The sequence below is a fragment of the Rosa chinensis genome, chromosome 5 (genome assembly GCF_002994745.2).
Source record: "Rosa chinensis cultivar Old Blush chromosome 5, RchiOBHm-V2, whole genome shotgun sequence".
Taxonomy (NCBI): Eukaryota; Viridiplantae; Streptophyta; class Magnoliopsida; order Rosales; family Rosaceae; genus Rosa; species Rosa chinensis.
Genome location: NC_037092.1, coordinates 62496287 through 62513493, shown reverse-complemented (window position 1 = coordinate 62513493; position 17207 = coordinate 62496287). Strand labels below are relative to the sequence as shown.

At 39.0% G+C, this 17207-nt stretch overlaps 1 pseudogene; it reads right to left on the bottom strand.

Moving 5' to 3' along the window:
• Positions 1 to 14410: 14410 nt before the first annotated feature.
• On the bottom strand, positions 14411 to 14523 carry LOC112168503 (annotated as a pseudogene).
• Between the last annotated feature and the right edge of the window lie 2684 nt (positions 14524 to 17207).

The window sequence follows — 17207 nt, the reverse complement described above, 5'->3', positions numbered from 1 at the left end:
GTCAATATGCTCGTTCACTCTAAGGGTGAACCTAGGAATTGTCCCCCCCCCCCCCCCCCCCCCCCCAATTACTTTATTTTATATACTTTGTTAAAAGGAAAATATTAATAAATTCTTTGATGTATGAGATTTCAACCTAATAATTAGTGCTTTAGAGAACGAAAAATGCATGTTAAGGAATCAAATTTGAAAGAAAAACATTAATACATACTTTAATATCTACACTCTTAATGAAATAGAATAAATATATTTTATGTATTTTTATAAATAATTTTTTTTTAGCCCCCCGAAATAACTTTCTAGTTCCATTACTAGAATCACGGCAAGTGATGGGAGGAGTGTAGAGGCAAAAATAGCGGACGAATGTGATTCGCTTCATTGTTGTGATAGAGAGCATGCAGGTCAGCCGCCGTGTGGGAGCAAATATTGGCGCCGGGTATGCGGCTGTGTGGGACTCTTTGGGACCTGACCAAGATATAGGGGTTGTGGACGTTAATTGGACCGTGGCCTAGCTATAGCAACATTAATGGGGTCATACGTACAATAATAGTACCGGACCAAATCACCAAAATACCTAAATAAAAGGCTATATGACTTCAGGTACTGTCCGGAACATGGCTTTGTAATTTTATCAGATGAAAATAATTACATGGCTGTCGTCTGACCTCAATAAACATTTTTTTTTTTTAGGGGAAAGACGACAAACTATATTAGATGAAAACTAAGGAGTACATGGAGCAATGCATAAGCATCGAAAGAAAACAAAAAAGCATAGCAAGATGCACAAACGCATCTATAATGAAGAAAAAACAATAAAAGATAACAAGATGCATATGCACATATGCATCTAGAATGGAAGGTAACCAGGATGTGACTTGATGCCGAACGACATCGTTGCACTGCATATGTCACGAGAGTAGTGTAAAGGTAACCGGTGATATGATCATCTAGGAGAGCTGAATCACTCACCAGGAGTCCGAAAGTAACTGAGGGTGTCAAAAACTCGAAAATTAGCAAACGAGCTCCTAAGAACCAGAACCAATACCAGATCAATATGAATAGCTGTCTCGGATCCAAGATCCGGATTTGAATCTTGCCCAGGCCCAAAAATCAAATCTGCCAAAGCAGACCTTCTCTGGACACGCAAACGTCTGCACTCCCATTGCAGCCGTCGAAAGTCGGCAGTGGAAGAATCCACAGCGCCGCCACCACCAACCTCAATTAGCCCCAGCACACCTTGTCCTATTCTGCCAAGCCATAGATCGGAAGACCCTTCACTAGGAGGACTTGGCACCATCGTCAGTCGTAGCACCTTGACCTGGGGACCCTGCATCCTCGACACCTCCTGAAGCCAAGACGAACTCTTACGTCCAAGCACTTGACGCACAGCAACCAACCGCCACCAGACAATAGGGCCGGGATCCCAAATCTGGTTTGGGTCCCCCAAACCACAACACCGCCACCCATCTCCCTCCCAAAAGCGGAGAGCGGCGTGAACACGGGCCAAACCCGTGGGAATTGAGACCCGACAAAAAGATGACAGGATGAAGGTGCAGCAACCTCAATAAACATTAAGCACTGCTCAATACATTAGGTAATAAAACGAGTTGAATACCTATATAGTATTTTCTTATCCAAAAGTATGTGTACTTTAATGATTGTTTTCAAAAATATGAACAATGATAATAAATTTAAAATTCCGTTCATGCAGCCACTATTGAAGTCTTAAGAATTATACGCAAATTTAATAACAATTTTTACATATTAAAAATATTTTAGGCTTAATATTTAGAAATTGACAAACATATACATATTTTTTTTCTTTTTTTTTTTTTGAGAAAGAGAGAATGCATTTTATTACGCAATTGAGTTAAATACATTAGATATAAGTATATTGAATAACCAATGAGGTCTATCATCTACCCAAGATTTACCAAAAATTAATACAAGAGATTCAAACCTCGTATTAGATGACCTAGCCGCCTCTCTGCTAGGGTTGAGAAACCTCTCCTTTACGGCGGCGGCTTCTCCGACTTCCTTTATTGCTTGCCAATAGAGGCCATGGCCATTCTCTGGCTGATTCTTCTCTTCTTCGTTGCTTTTGGTGACGATGTTCCTATGGTAGTTTCGAGTTTTGGTGGCGAGGGTGATGTCGATCTTGATGATTTTGCTTGGTGGGTCGACCGGCTGTCTCGATCGGGGCCGAGTGAAGATGGTGAGATCTGGTTTGGTGGTGATGAGGGATCTACCCTTGATCACCATCAGATCTGGTTTGATGGTCCCGTTGACACTGATGGTGGTGGTAGCGTCCAAAGCGGCGGCCAACTTGATTCTGTTGGAGGTGGTAAGGCTTGGTGGCAGGGCTGTGTACATCCAAATGAGGAATCTAGGCGAGCTGCTGGCTTCGTCTTCTGCTCCAGTTTCTCGTTGTCTTCCGACGTTGGTAATGGAGCAGTGGGCTGCCTTTGCTTCAAGACGGCGGAGTATCAGGTCTTCGATGGTGGAGGTGGTACTTTGGCTGGAGGCGACGATGGTTTCTGTTCGGAATCTGATCCCTTTAGGGTGGCGATCCATGGGGGTGGCGGCGGCAGATTGGACGGCTGTGACGGAGTGCTTGGGGTTCCCTTAGCAATTTCGCCCTATTGGGCCAGCTGGGCCTGGGGCTGTTTGGAGGGTTTGTGGTATGGCTGGAAGTGGGTGGGCTGGGTCCTACAACTTCCGGCTTGGACTCTGTCTGCTAGGGATTGGGGCTGGATTACCCTATTGCTAGAGGATTGGATGTTGTGGGTCTCTATGGCCCATAGTGCCGTTTAATTTTTGTTTGGGTCGCAAAAACCAGTGCCTTAGTTGGAACCATTTTATGTAAGCTTCGAGGTGTCTAGGTTTTTGTTAGAATAAAAGTGCGTGAATTTTCCAAAAGGTAGGTGTACTAGGGATTTCTGGGATTTTATTCTGCTAGAATAGGGTTCATGAGGTTCTAAGGAACGATTCTTTCTGTCGACCCCATAGGGGTGTTTCGTTTTTATACTGCTTGCTGAATATTAATGAAAGGGCTGACCTCTTACCATCAAAAAAAAAAATCTACCCAAGATTAAAATGTAGGATACAAGATACGGTTTTAGCTAAAGTATGTGCTACAATTGATTACAATTCCTATGAATAAATGCACAGATAACCGAACAGATGAAGTAAAACAAAGACTTCATTTCTTCCACTAAAGCACCTACGATCTACAGATCGGTCGGTTCTCCTCCCTCCGAGTAAATCTTGAATAATCGCGAAAGCATCCATTTTTAGATTGATGGAAGATGATTGAAAACCTGCCTGTAGAGAAGCTTGAAGTCCCAAAACCGTAGCATAGAGTTTTGTAGATTTAGGATTGAAACAGCTAGCCATTAATCCCTTCGACAACCCCATCAAAAGCTCATCCTTTTCGTGCCGCAATAATGCTCCCAAATCATGTAAACTAGCATGCTGATCAACCGCACCATCCACGTTTAATTTGAAATAAGGGAATGAAGGTTTCACCCAATGATACTCAGACCACGCCAAAGCAATATATATTTTCTTTTGCAAAGAAATTAAGCTAGTGTTCTACGTACTATTTGTATATTGGATTTTTTCTCCAATTTATCCACCTCGATCAGACTTGTTGGTACAAAAGACAATTTGGAAACCATGAATTCACTTATTGAGGTACCGATACTACTGTACTTCACCATCAAGTAATTTGATATATTATTCCATTTTCCTTTAAATATTGCTCCATATATACATTCCGTCTGCACGTCACTTTATCCTGCGAAGGCATCTTCAATTCTTCATTGAACTGTGTTTTTTTTTCACTATAATTTTTTTTTTTAAAATAATTTGAAATGTTATTCTTCCATCTGAATAGGCCTCGGGTCCAGTGAGTTAATTACATACAAGTGCATATTTGAATGTTTTTTTTAGCTATAAGGCCACCAATTATTTTTTTTTCCTCATAAGTACACTAGATTAAAAAGGGTGTTAAATTTTAGATATAAAAATTAACATATTTACATAAATGCCACTATAGTAAAAAGTTAACAATCATTCTCTCTCTTCTCCGGCGAGGTCTCCGGCGAACTCCGACTACCATAAAAGCTACTGTCACTAGCATAAAAAACTACTGTCATTAGCAACAAAAGCTACTCTGGTGAGATTTCCGGCAACCTCCGGCAAGGTCACAAAAGCTACTGTTACTAGCAACAAAAGCTACTCTGGTGAGATTTCCGGCAACCTCTAGCAAGGTTACAAAAGCTATTGTCATCAGCAACAAAAGCTATTGTTACCAACAAAAGCTACTCTGGTGAGATTTCCGGCAACCTCTAGCAAGGTTACAAAAGCTATTGTCATCAGCAACAAAAACTATTGTTACCAACAAAAGCTACTGTCACTAACAATAGAAATTAATCTGGTGAGATTTCCGGCAACTTCCGCCCAGGTCACAAAGGCTACTGTCAGCAATAACAAAAGCTACTGTTACCAACAAAAGATACTGTCACTAACAATAAAAGCTACTCTCATCAACTCCAAAAGCTACCCTGACCAATACCAAAAGCTACTGTAACCAACACCAAAGGCTACTCTGACTAATAACAAAATCTACTCTGACCCTGACCAACATCAAAAGCTACTACCAAAATCCAAAAACTACTCTTACCAACACTAAAAGTTACTCCTACTAACACTAAAAGTTACTCCCACCAATAATAAAAGTTAATACCAAAAGTCAAAAGTTACTCCCACCAACACCTAAAGTTACTCCCATCAATACTAAAAGTTACACTCACCAACACCAACACTACCAAGCAGAGCAAAAACTATTTCTAGAGACTAACAAAGCTTTGGTAATGTATATGATACAACCAAAATCAAAATCAAAATGCTATTGCTATAAGGGAAAGTAAACATATTCAATGATACAAAAAGTATGCAATGTTCAATAATGATATAAATAAGTAAAAAGCTAATTCCATAGTTGTAAAAAGCCACTTCCATAGTTGTGAAAATCTATTACAATAATTGTAGAAAGCTACTGTCAATTTTGCAATACTACTATCATTTTTCAATTGGCCACTATTGATGTTTCTTGTTGTGACGCTCTACCACATTCCACTAACCATAGGCATAACTTTGCCACCTTCAGCACCAAACTTCATTTCAACAATTTTTGGTTGGTCGAATGATCTCTTAGTCAATGAAGACTTCACTGTCTAAATTCACATGATTTTCAAAATCTACTACTGCAAATGGAAAGGGGAAGAATTCTGCAAGAATAAAAATACAACAAAACAAGCAATTTTTATTAACTAGATAATAAAAAACAAGCAATCTAAAAGCTACTGACATAGAAATAGAAAGCTACTGTAACACATGTAAAAAAACTACTACACCAGTAATGGGTTGGTGATAGTATGCATAACTGAATCACATAATCAAACAAAACAAAGCAATCAGTGCATACTCCATAACTACTTAGACATTATCATGGTCTTCGAATGCATCATAAAATTGTACTAGATTGCTATGCCTGGTCAAAGCTTTCAATATCTTGACTTCCCTTCTCACATCCTCAAGGGCAATTGCAGTAGTCATTTGATAAGAAAATCATTCATCACAATTAGCAAATAAGATAGTAACTATCAAAAGCATCTCTATCCTAATGATTACAGTAAAACATAACCGATTCAAACAATGCAGTAAACAGAGAAAAGAGTTTCCAATTCTATCATAGTCTAGACTTCCAATCAATGTGTCGATAGGATCCCCAAATTTAATTATAATTATTCAACATTCCCACTCTATGTGTATCAAACAAATTGGGGAGAAAACCCTAATATGCATCATAGCTCTAGACCAAAATTTAACTGAGATTCACAAAATTCTAAAATACAAATAACATCAAACTCGCCCAATATCAAATTCAAATGAACATGTATATGTGTGCGTGAAGCTGTGACTATTAGAGAAAGGGAGGGAGAGAGAGAGAGAGAGAGAGAGAGAGATTGGAAATTACAAGCATGGTTGTGGCTGGTGGTGGAGGAGAGGAAAGAGAGTCACCGCGCAGGGCGGTTCAGAGCGCACCAGATCAGAGCATCACCATCACCATTTTCTCGGCGCACCATCATGCCGGCGCCGTGAAGATTTGTGATCGAGGAGAGAGTGTGAGAGAGAAAGCACCGTGTCGGTGGTCTACGAAATTGGAGGTGGAGACCAAGACGTGATCTGTGATCGAGGAGAGAGAGCGCCGTGCCGGTGGTCGCCGAAATCGGAGGCGAAGACCAAAGACGTGAATATCTGTGGTCGAGGAGAGACAGACTGTGATCGGGTAGAGAGAGAGAGAGAGAGAGAGAGAGATTTGTGATCGATGTAAGGTTAATGGAATTGGGTTAAGTGGAGCGTAAAATTATCAGGAATGAAATAATTTGTGAGGCAAGTGGCCTTATGTGTACAAGAAAAATTAGGTGATCTTATGACTAACTAAAATTTCAAAGATCATTTGTGTGTAATTTTCTATTTTTTATAAACATATATTCATATATCATACACTCCAAATAGAAACTTCTATCAATTAAAAGAAAATGGGAAAACCGACCGTTGGATGAGATTGTTACAATTAATTATGAGTGTGGTAAAAAAATAGCCAATTTCACTATATTTTTGAATCCGATCGAATTAGTCAACCGGTGTCACTTGTGTATCTCCTTGGTTGACCAATAGCGTGAAAACTGCAAATACGAGGCTTTGGATACAATAATAACACGCACTACATGACAAGTCCATGAAATTTTTCTTTAATTATTTTGGACACCCGAGCTATTTTCAACAATTTATGGAAGTGTAAAATAAATAAAATTAAGCTAATTAAATTAATTTATGGGCTCTTTTGGGCCAGGACTGGCTGGATTTGATGGGCTTTTAGTTGGCCGCATTTAATTTTTCCTCACTTTTTTGGGGACCTGCTCACAAATTTAATATGGAGGCAAGTCGACAAGGTGCGAGGCGCTATCCTAACCTGTTGCAAGACCTCAAAGCCAATTCCAAGTAATTATTAAATGAATTCTGAAAAAAAAAAAAAAGAGTAATTATTAAATGATAAATTTGGTAGTGTAGTATTGGAAATTATTCTATGCACCGACGGTGTAAATGACCCAACACTTATAAGATGATCTCAACCCTTGATATTTATAATTAATATTTTAATTAATAATTTAAGAGTGTATTTAATATAATCTAACCATCCATTTATGTCGATGCAAGTGCACGTCGGTGCACTGAATCCTCCCCCGTGTAGTATAACACTATAACGTGATCCATTCTATGTTCAATATGATGATTGAAAGGAAAAACATAAAATATAACTAATTTCCGCTTTGGGTAAAAACAACATTAGTGCCCCCAACTTCTTTGCAACTTTGGAAGTGGCACTATTTCCATTGTGATCGAAACTTGTGTTATATAATTACATCATTTGGGCTTTGGTTAAAAGCCATTAAGACATCAAACCTCGGGGTATTAATTTGAAGCATTGATGCTCTCCTAGCTTGTTTGCTCAAATAGGTGACACTACTATTCATTCTGAAACTCGTTCGTGCATTACTGTGTTAGCTATCCGATGAGTATAACTTAAAGTTCTGTGTAATTTGAATTTATGGAAAGCATTGGTTGGTCTCTTTAGACCATCTCCAACCGAAAGGGCTAAAAATAGCCTTGGGGCTAAATTTTAGCCCTGAATTCTGTACTATTCATCGATGTGACATTAACCATCTCTAACCCGTCAAAGCTAAATTATAGCCATAAAATATATTTTAATATTTTGGATATGTTATATATATGTATATATACGGGTGGGTTCTGAAACGAACGTCTGCACTTCGCTAAAGTGCGAACGTCGACGGTTCTGCAGCGTTTCAGGCGGCTCAGCGCTTGCCGGACAGAGGCCGGAGGCATCCCAAACCGTTCTGGGGAGCGATTGAGGTCGAAGGAGATCGAGGTTGCAGGTTCTGGGCAGCGACCTGACCTGCAACTGCAAGTTTCTGGGGAGCGCTGCAACCTCGTCGCCAGCAACTCCACCCGACTGCAAACTGGTCCGTCCGACCCCTGGCCTCAGTCCGGCAAGCGGTGCCGCTCTGTCGCGGCCTGAGTAGAGCTGCAACGTCGACGTCGGCACTTTAGCGAAAGTGCGGACATCCTCTTTGGAACGCCTCCGTATATATATGTTCTTATTTTTACTTATAGTAATTGAAATCATTTTTATGATAAAAAATATTTTTTCGGCTGTATTTTTTTTTTTAAGGTAATCAAAAAGATCTTTAGCTGATTTTGAAATGAAATAAAACTAATTTTGAAATGGAATAAAGTTGATTTCGAAATGAAATAAAGTTGAATTCGAAATGGAATCATTTTTTGAAGTTGAGGGATGTATTTGCGCCTGGGAACCGACCCACCCCATTGCGGTTGTGGACGGAGTTGGTTATTTGCCAACCAACTAGCTGCCATCGTCATAACTTGTGTTGCATGCATTTCCATCTCTTCATCTTCTTCATCCTCTTCCTCTTCTGTGCGTAAAATTTCTTGCCACTTATTGAACTAATTAGAACTCATTTCGAAAGTGTTTAAACAAAAAAGAAAAAAGTATGAAGCTTTAGGGAGAAAATGAAAGATTAAGAATAGATATATATGAGGAAGTAGAAGGAACATGTGAAAAAGAAGGTTGAGGTGATATGTATTTATAGTGTAAAAGTTAAAATAAATAAATAAATAAATAAAAAAAGCAAACCAACGGCTATAAAAAAAAATCAAAACCAACGGCTATTTAAATAAAATAAAAAAACCAATGGCTAGCTGACGTAAGCAACGCAACTAGCTGTTGCTTATGTCACATTCCACTCCCAATTTGTGGGTCACAGCTTCCTGATCCCATTTGTTTAAAGGGGCAAAGGACTAAGGCCTTCTCCAACCCATGGAGACTAAGGGCTAAAGGGCTATAATTTAGCCCAAATCATCTCCAACCCATGAGACTAAGGGCTGAAAGGCCAAAATAGAGGGCCAAAGGTGAGGTTGTAGTGCTAAATATAGCACTTTGAGTAGCCCTTTGCCCCTTGAAAAAAATGGATCATATTGGTGGTGGCCCACGGGCTGCAGTTGATGCTGACGGGAGCATGACGTCAGCAACGGCTAGCTGATGTCAACTAGCCGTTGGTTTTCTTTTTTCTTTTTAGCCGTTGTTCGAGAGAAAATTTGGAAAGGGATCCAAGATCCGGAAGAATCATCATGTCAGAATATATGTCTCGATACAGAATGATACGTTCTCCTGTTGGCAACTGACATTTACAATATGATCTTGTCCAACACCTCTAGAGTCTGTAAGGTCAATCACCATGAATTTGACATTTGCTATGTCACTAGTACAAAAATTGAATCAGACGACGGCTAAAAACTGTCGTCTGATGTAGAGCTGACTGTCTTATATCTCGCTGCCGTCTGATGAAATATGATTTAGAGAACTGTCGTCTGAAGAACTCGGCATCCATGTCGACAGCATGTCGACAGGCTGTCGATAGCTTGTCGACATCATTAACTGTCGTGTGAACGTCACTCAGACAACGGGCAACTTAAGAACCCGTTGTGTGATTGTGATTCAGAAGTCTTTTTTTTTTATAACTGTTGTGTGAATAACAAAACATTGATAGCACCCGTGATCTGTATTACTCTCACACAACAGTTTTTATTGTATGGCTGTTGTGAACATTGTGTACGTACAACAGAAAATGAAATCAAAAATTACCAAATGAACAGTAATTTCCAATATATATATATATATATATATATATATATATATCTAATATTGTTATAATCCACATAATTGTACTGAAATGTATTAGACAATATTGCCAAAAAGGAGCACTATATACTACTCCAACACCAAAATATGGAGCACATCTAGGAGGGTCAAATCGACTGATTCTATTTCGTCTATAACATTGTTCACTGCATCAACATGCAGCTGATTCTTCCCGGCATTATCTTCATCTTCAAGTTCTCCAATTGCTGCTTCAAAGTCAATGTTTGTCAGTGTAATAGTACCTTAGACCTCATTATCCCATAAGCACCAAATGCCTTTGCCACTTCCCCAGCTCTGCCATAACCATCAATCAGTGCCCCATATGTGTGAACATTTGGTTCTACTCCAGCACTAACCATGAAATAAAGTGAATGATCAATCACATCTACAGAAACTTGCAATTAGATTAATTAATTATGAATGTAACATCTTTGTGTGTTTTTCAATATGATCATTGGATGGGTGGAACTTACTTGTATATTAAGGAGAAAGCCAGCTTGACTGAAAGAGCTTAAACATAAGGCTGCTGTAAGGAGTACCGCTGTAGCCGTGGGTGTGTTGGCATAGTTCAAGCACAACAATGACACTCCAGGCCCAATGAAACCAATAGACTGTTTGGTACACATATATGTCAAAAAGGTGCATTAAAACATGTATATGTTCAAGTGAGTTTACTGTAAATCAGCATTTGATACAAAAGACTTTGCTTTCCTAATTGGATTCAATTAAATTCAACTTAGACTTTCCTTATAGAAGCAGATTCCATCAAACAGATAATTTAAACAAGTAAGAAATTTCCCTGTCACATGGTACATGATTTTTGTTTCAAATTAAGATTTATTCAAGAACTCCTGTTTCCCTTTTGCAGACAATTCTTTTATAAGATTGAAGAGGTACTATTTTGCCCTATAATTATAGTGACACCCAAAAGAGATACCTGCATGATCTTTCGAACTATCGTCAAAGAGTAGCCAACCTTGATTAAGAAATATGATGTTGTGCTAGCAATGCAGCTGGAAATTGCATTGCCTACAAATACAAATGAGTATGGATTTGTATATTGAGCATGTTACAAACATAAACATCCTTCTGCATTCGTGTAGCCATTAAAAACATTCTACTAACATAGCAGTTAGCACGTACCTTTTCTCTGAAATGAGCAGGGGAGAACTGCAGTGTTAATAGTTGGCTGAAGATTTTGCAAATGCCTAGTTTCTAAGCAAGATACTAGTACTTTCACAAGGTTCCTTGCTAAAAGATAGAAAGTAATAAGTAATAACTAGGAATTGGTAAATGGTAATTGACCAAAAATTGGTTTAAATAAGAAGCAGGCAAGCAGCTGTACTAATATAAGGGTATAAACTTGAAGCTCTCTTTTCTATTGAATAAGAATTCTTACCCTTCCCTTTAGAAAAGCAATATGAGCCGGAATAGCTTCATCATAGGTAGAAATGGAAAAGTAATCAGTTCCTACATTCATAACACATAAACAAGAGTGCATCAGAGCAAGCACATAAATGGATTACATAATTAATTACTGGAAACTGTGGGATGAATTTATGAATGCAATCATATGCTTGGGGTAGCATAAATTTATGAATTTATGTGCATCAGAGCAAGCACATAAAGAAAATAAAGTTTAAGATATGCTTGGCCAAACCTCCTCTTCACTCGCGTCTCATAGAGAGTTTGATCATCAGCGAATCTCACAGAGAAATTTGCAAAAAGTATGAGAATTTTTGGCAGAGAAGGGGGGATGAAAGATAGTTTGGTGCGTGGGTATTAAATTGGTTCCATTCCATTGATTACTTGTACTGTTGATTACACGCATTTCTATGCATGTAATTGTGTCTAAAATACTATAAATAAGTTAATCCTCAAGTCAATTATTATGTAATTAATCCATTTTTATTCGTATTGTAGTAAATAAGCGGTGTTGTGGAGTTCGGAAGAAGTTGTGCGAAAATGGAGCTAATTGGAGTTATCGACAAAAAAGACGAAAAGTCAACAATGGTCAATCGATCAATGCAAGCAAATATGTGACAATCATTAGTTTGAGCTCGGGAAAAGGAAAAGAAGGAGAGGAGAAAGAAAGAAATAGAAGAAAAGGGAGAACTAATTAAATGAAATGGCAGATAATCAATTAATTAGCCAATTAACTAATTGGTTAATTAAGCAATTAATTGGTTAATTATGAACCAAAGCCACCAGCACACCACGTGCTGCTTTTCTTTCTTTCTCAATTGCTGACATCATTAGCATGACCTTATCTTCCTCTCTCTTGCAAAACGTGTGGCTGGTCATTTAATTAAGGAGACCACATATATAATTATATATTGATTCTTCTCCTATCAAATCATTTTTTTTCTCTCAACCCTACAAGAGAGCACCAAAGGTTGCCGCACCAAAGGTTGCCGCAGACCCCAATCCTCTCCCCAGATCTTTTTTTTTTCTCTTTCTTCTCAGCAGCCGAACCCATCTCCATCTCTCTTTCTCCACCATTTTTTAAATCTCTTACCATTTTTCACTCACCCATCACCTCACACTCTCTCCTCTTCCCTTCTTCATTTGTTAATTCTAATCTTTTGAGATTGGATACTCAAGACCTCAAGGGAATTATCATCAAGAGTACCACAACTTAATTTGGGTAGTTGAGTGAAGAAATTACTTGATTCATACTAGCTCATAGCTAGAAGTGACCAAGCTCACTCTCCCCTCTCTTCCTTATTATCCATTTCATAATTTTTATATACTTTTGTTGATGAATTCTTGTATGGGTTGTGAGTAGTTTAATTTTGGGAGTTAGGGTTGTGAAGCCCTAACTCATCTTGTATAAATATTGATGCTTTAATTTTAATAAATGCAATTTTCATTGTGTATGCTTTAAATCCGAAAGTATTGGTCCTTAGAAGCATGTTTCTAGGCTTTGTCACCCTTTGAAATTATGTTGTGGGCAATTGTGATGAATAGATTGATAAATTGACAACTTATTGGTCTTGTTGTATCTAGGATTTAAGTGTGGTAACCATTAGCTAGCTTAATTGTAGCTAAGCTTGCTTGGGTCTCTATTATCTTGCACTCTAGGCCTCTAATTTTAGATATTGCGGCCTTAACCGGCGTAATGCCTAAGTTAGAGAGTTGATTGTGGCCCTAACCGGCATAATCGATACACCGAAAGGATAATTGGTTTAGTAGCCTTGACCGGTACTAAATACGGGACTTAACACATATAGGAAATGCATGCATTTATGAAATTGACATCGATATTTGCAAGAGAGTTAGTGTGAATCACCCGACACTCCCATGTTCCCATTAATTTGAAATCCGAATTTTAATTTCTTACTTGATAATTAGTTGTTTGCTTTTATTTTAGTTTGCATTTAATTTAGTTAATTTCCAATTCAAAACTCCCAAACAAAATTCTACCTTCCATTGTGCATAACTCATTTGGGCTACAAGTTAGTGGCTTTGATTAGGTTTAGTGTGAGCTAAGTCGAGCATTGCCGAGGCTTGGTGCCTTGTGAATATTTTATTTTACTTTATTTTTACTTTTTCATTGTATGCTTTTGAGTCACTCTAGCGCCAATTATCTCGGTTAGGTCCAACACCTAATCCCCGAGGTACGATAATCAAGGTTTTAATACTTCCCTTACTTGACAACGATTCGTACGCTTGCGAAGAGTTTATGAACCAAGTCAATGGCGCCGTTGCCGGGGATTAGGGTCTTCGGATCTTAATCCCTTGGTAATTGGCATTTAGGGTCACTTTTAGCATACTTTTATTTTTATTTTTATTTTTATTTTTATCTTTATCTCTTGTTTCTTTGTTTAGTTGTTATTTATTTTATTTTATTTCTTCGGTTAGTTTAGTCAAATTTAGTACTAGTTGTTTTTTTATTCTCTTGTTACCCCTCTAATTACTTGTCAATTTTTCGTGAGTTGAATTGGTGCTTATCTTGCTTATATTTTGGTTATTGAGATACTCGATTTCTTTTTGGTTCTTCGTAGGTATATGAGCGACACTCTACTACCTATCAATTTGAGAAGTGATCGTGCTTTGCAAAGACTACCTAGAGGAAGACCAACAAGGAGAGTTAGAAGACCAAGACATCTCTCACAAGCACCTTCTAGGTCTCCTATTCGAGTAGTAGATATGGGTGACGAGCGTCAAGGACCACAAGATGAGGAGGAGATTCCATTGAGCCATTATTCATGTCCTAGCATTGTGAATGCTCCATCTTGTATTGTGCTTCCTCCGATAAATGCCAACTTTGAGATCAAGCCTAAAATGTTGTCTATTCTACCTACTTTCCATGGCATGGCTAGTGAGAGGCCATATGATCATATAATTGAGTTTGATGCCATATGTTCCACTATGCACTTGGGAGGATTAACCTTGGAGGGTTTGAAGCTTCGATTATTCCCATTTTCTTTGAAAGATCAAGCACGCACATGGTTTCATAAGCTCAAGCCAAGATCCATTCTCTCTTGGGCCGATATGCAAAGAGTCTTCTTGAATGCTTATTATCCACATCATCGGACTACTTATATGCGGGATAGCTTGACCAAGTTCTTTCAAGAGGATAATGAGACTTTTTATGATGCATGGGAGCGCTTCAAGGATATTGAGTTAGGTTGCCCTCATCATGGACTCACCAAGTGGCTTCTTTGTGAATCTTTCTACAATGGGTTGATTATTGATGATAGAAGGAGATTGGACAATGCATCGGGTGGAAATTTTCTTAAGAAAGGTCCTAATGCCGCTTGGGATATTTGTGAGGAAGTGGCTACATAATCCGGTCAATGGGATAATCATCAAAGGAGAAGAGGAGGTAGAGATGACCGTACCACATCTAGAGGCCGAGTTGATATGGAGCCTCGTGGTAGAGGTGTGTACGATGTTTCTCATGTTGATAAAGATGATGGAGTTATGAATTTCAAGCTTGAGAGGCTTGAAGCAAAGATTGACAAGAAATTTGAGATGATTCTTCAAGCTCAAAAGGGTAGTGGTTCGTCTTCTTCACATGTCAAGAGTGTTACTTCTTCACATCTTTGCTTGATTTGTGAGTCCCCTAATCATTCCACTCATGATTGTCACTTGGCTTCACAATTTCCGGAATTTGTTGAGGAGCAAGTTAGAGCTATTAATTCTTATCAAAGGCCACCAAGAAATGATCCTTATTCTACTACATATAATCCGGGTTGGCGTAACCACCCAAATTTCTCATGGAAAGATGGTGGAGGGTCCTCTAATGCACACCAAGGTGGTTCTTATTCATATGGAGGGAATCAAGGCCTTAATTCTTCATCTTTTGGACCCCACGGTCATGGAAATACACAATTTGGTGGACAAAATCATTATGGGCAGCAAGCATCTAGTTACAATTCTAAAGGCCAAGGGAAATCTTTTGGTGCTCCAAATGTTTATGTAGGAACCTCACATGATACTCAAGGGTTTGGACAAAGTTCCCATTCATTTGGAGGTGCCAATCCTACACAAAATGCTCCTCCCGGATTTCAAAATAGGCAAGCACCACAACCGGAACCAAAGAAGTCTCATATGGATGATATATTGGCCACCCTAGCTCAAAGTCATACTTCTCTTACACAAAGCCAAGGAAAGACCGATCAAACTCTGAGTATTCTCGCTCAAGGTCAAAGTTCACTTGCACAATGTGTGGGAAAGTTGGAGGTTCAATTGGGTCAAATGGCAAAAGAGCTTGGAGCACATCCACAATGAGCCCTACCTTCACAACCGAAGCCAAATCCAAGAGGAAAAGTCCATGAATGCAATGCTGTCACCACTTTACGTTCGGGAAAGGTATATGATAATCATGTATACATGCCCTCATCTTCTAGTTTCCATTCAAATCCTTTATTTGTGCATGATGATGATTTGCACTCATATGGGGCCAAGAGAGAAGAAAATGTACCTCTTGGCCATGTTGTTGATGATCAATTGCATACACATCATGATTCTTTTTATTATAAGGAGGATGGGACTGGAAGGGAAGAAAATGTACCTTCCGGTAAATATGGAGTAGGTGATGTGACTTTGAATGCAAAAGGAAGAAATAAGGGGGTGGATAAGGTAGCCGGAGGGGAAGAAAATGTACCCTCCGGAGAAGCTATTCTTGATAGTGGTTATGGTTTCTTGTCCTTTGAGAATGATGCGAGAAAATATGGTTTTATTGATAGTGGCAAGGAAAGAGCTCTATTGAGAAAGAACACTTCTAGGTATGAGGATATCTTGGCCTCAAGATTAGATGGTGAGGCCACGAAGGCTAGGGATCCATCTAAGGCCGATGACACCTCTAGGAAGGTTCTTGATGACATTAGACCCACTCATGATTTTGAGCCGTCTACTTCTACCGAAAAAGAGGGGAGAAATAAGGAGAAAGACCTACATGTGCATGGTAGCTCTAGGGATAGGAGTGGTCTGGTCCACTCATCACTAGGAGAGGCCTTGAGGGCTAAGAACCCTAGTGGGACCGTGACTACCCTTAGGGGCACCACCGGGAGCCTCACCTTTGATCCACCTCTTGATTTGAGTATACCGGAGCCTCAACTTCCTTACCCTAATGTGCCAAGAAAGGAAAATGTGAAAAAGGGTGGGAAAAAGAAGAAATTTGGCTTGATGTCCGAAGTGCATAATATTTTGAAGAAGGTCAATGTCAATATACCTTTGATTGAGCTCATTCGACAAATGCCGGTTTATGCAAAATTTCTAAAGGACTTGTGCACCCATAAGAGGAAGATAAAGAATGATGAGCGGTTTGAAATTTGTAAGGAGGTTAGTGCTATCTTGCAAAGACGAATTCCCCCAAAACTCAAGGATCCGGGGAGCTTCAATATCTCTTGCACTATTGGAGAGAAAGTCTTTGATAGAGCTTTGATGGACCTTGGTTCAAGTGTTAACATTATTTCTTTTGAGACTTTTCAGAAACTTGACCTTGGACCTATTAAAGCCACTCCTATATATTTGCAACTTGCGGACCGGAGCATCATTAGAGCCATGGGTGTTGTTGAAGATGTATTAATCAAAGTTGACAAGTTTTACTTACCAGCGGATTTGGTGGTATTAGATATGGATGATGAGCCTCATTGTGACAAGGACATACCTATCATTCTGGGTAGACCTTTTATGGCGACCGCGGGGATAAAAATTAATGTTCAAAAGGGCACTATCAAAATGAAGGTGTTGGGAGAAAAAGTATTACTCAAGAGTCTTGAACTCATTTATCCTCCGGAGGTGGTAAAAAGTGTGCTTTCTATTAACTTGGTCAAGGGCAATGAAGCAAAGAGAGATAGAATTTTTGGCCCATTGAACCAAGTCC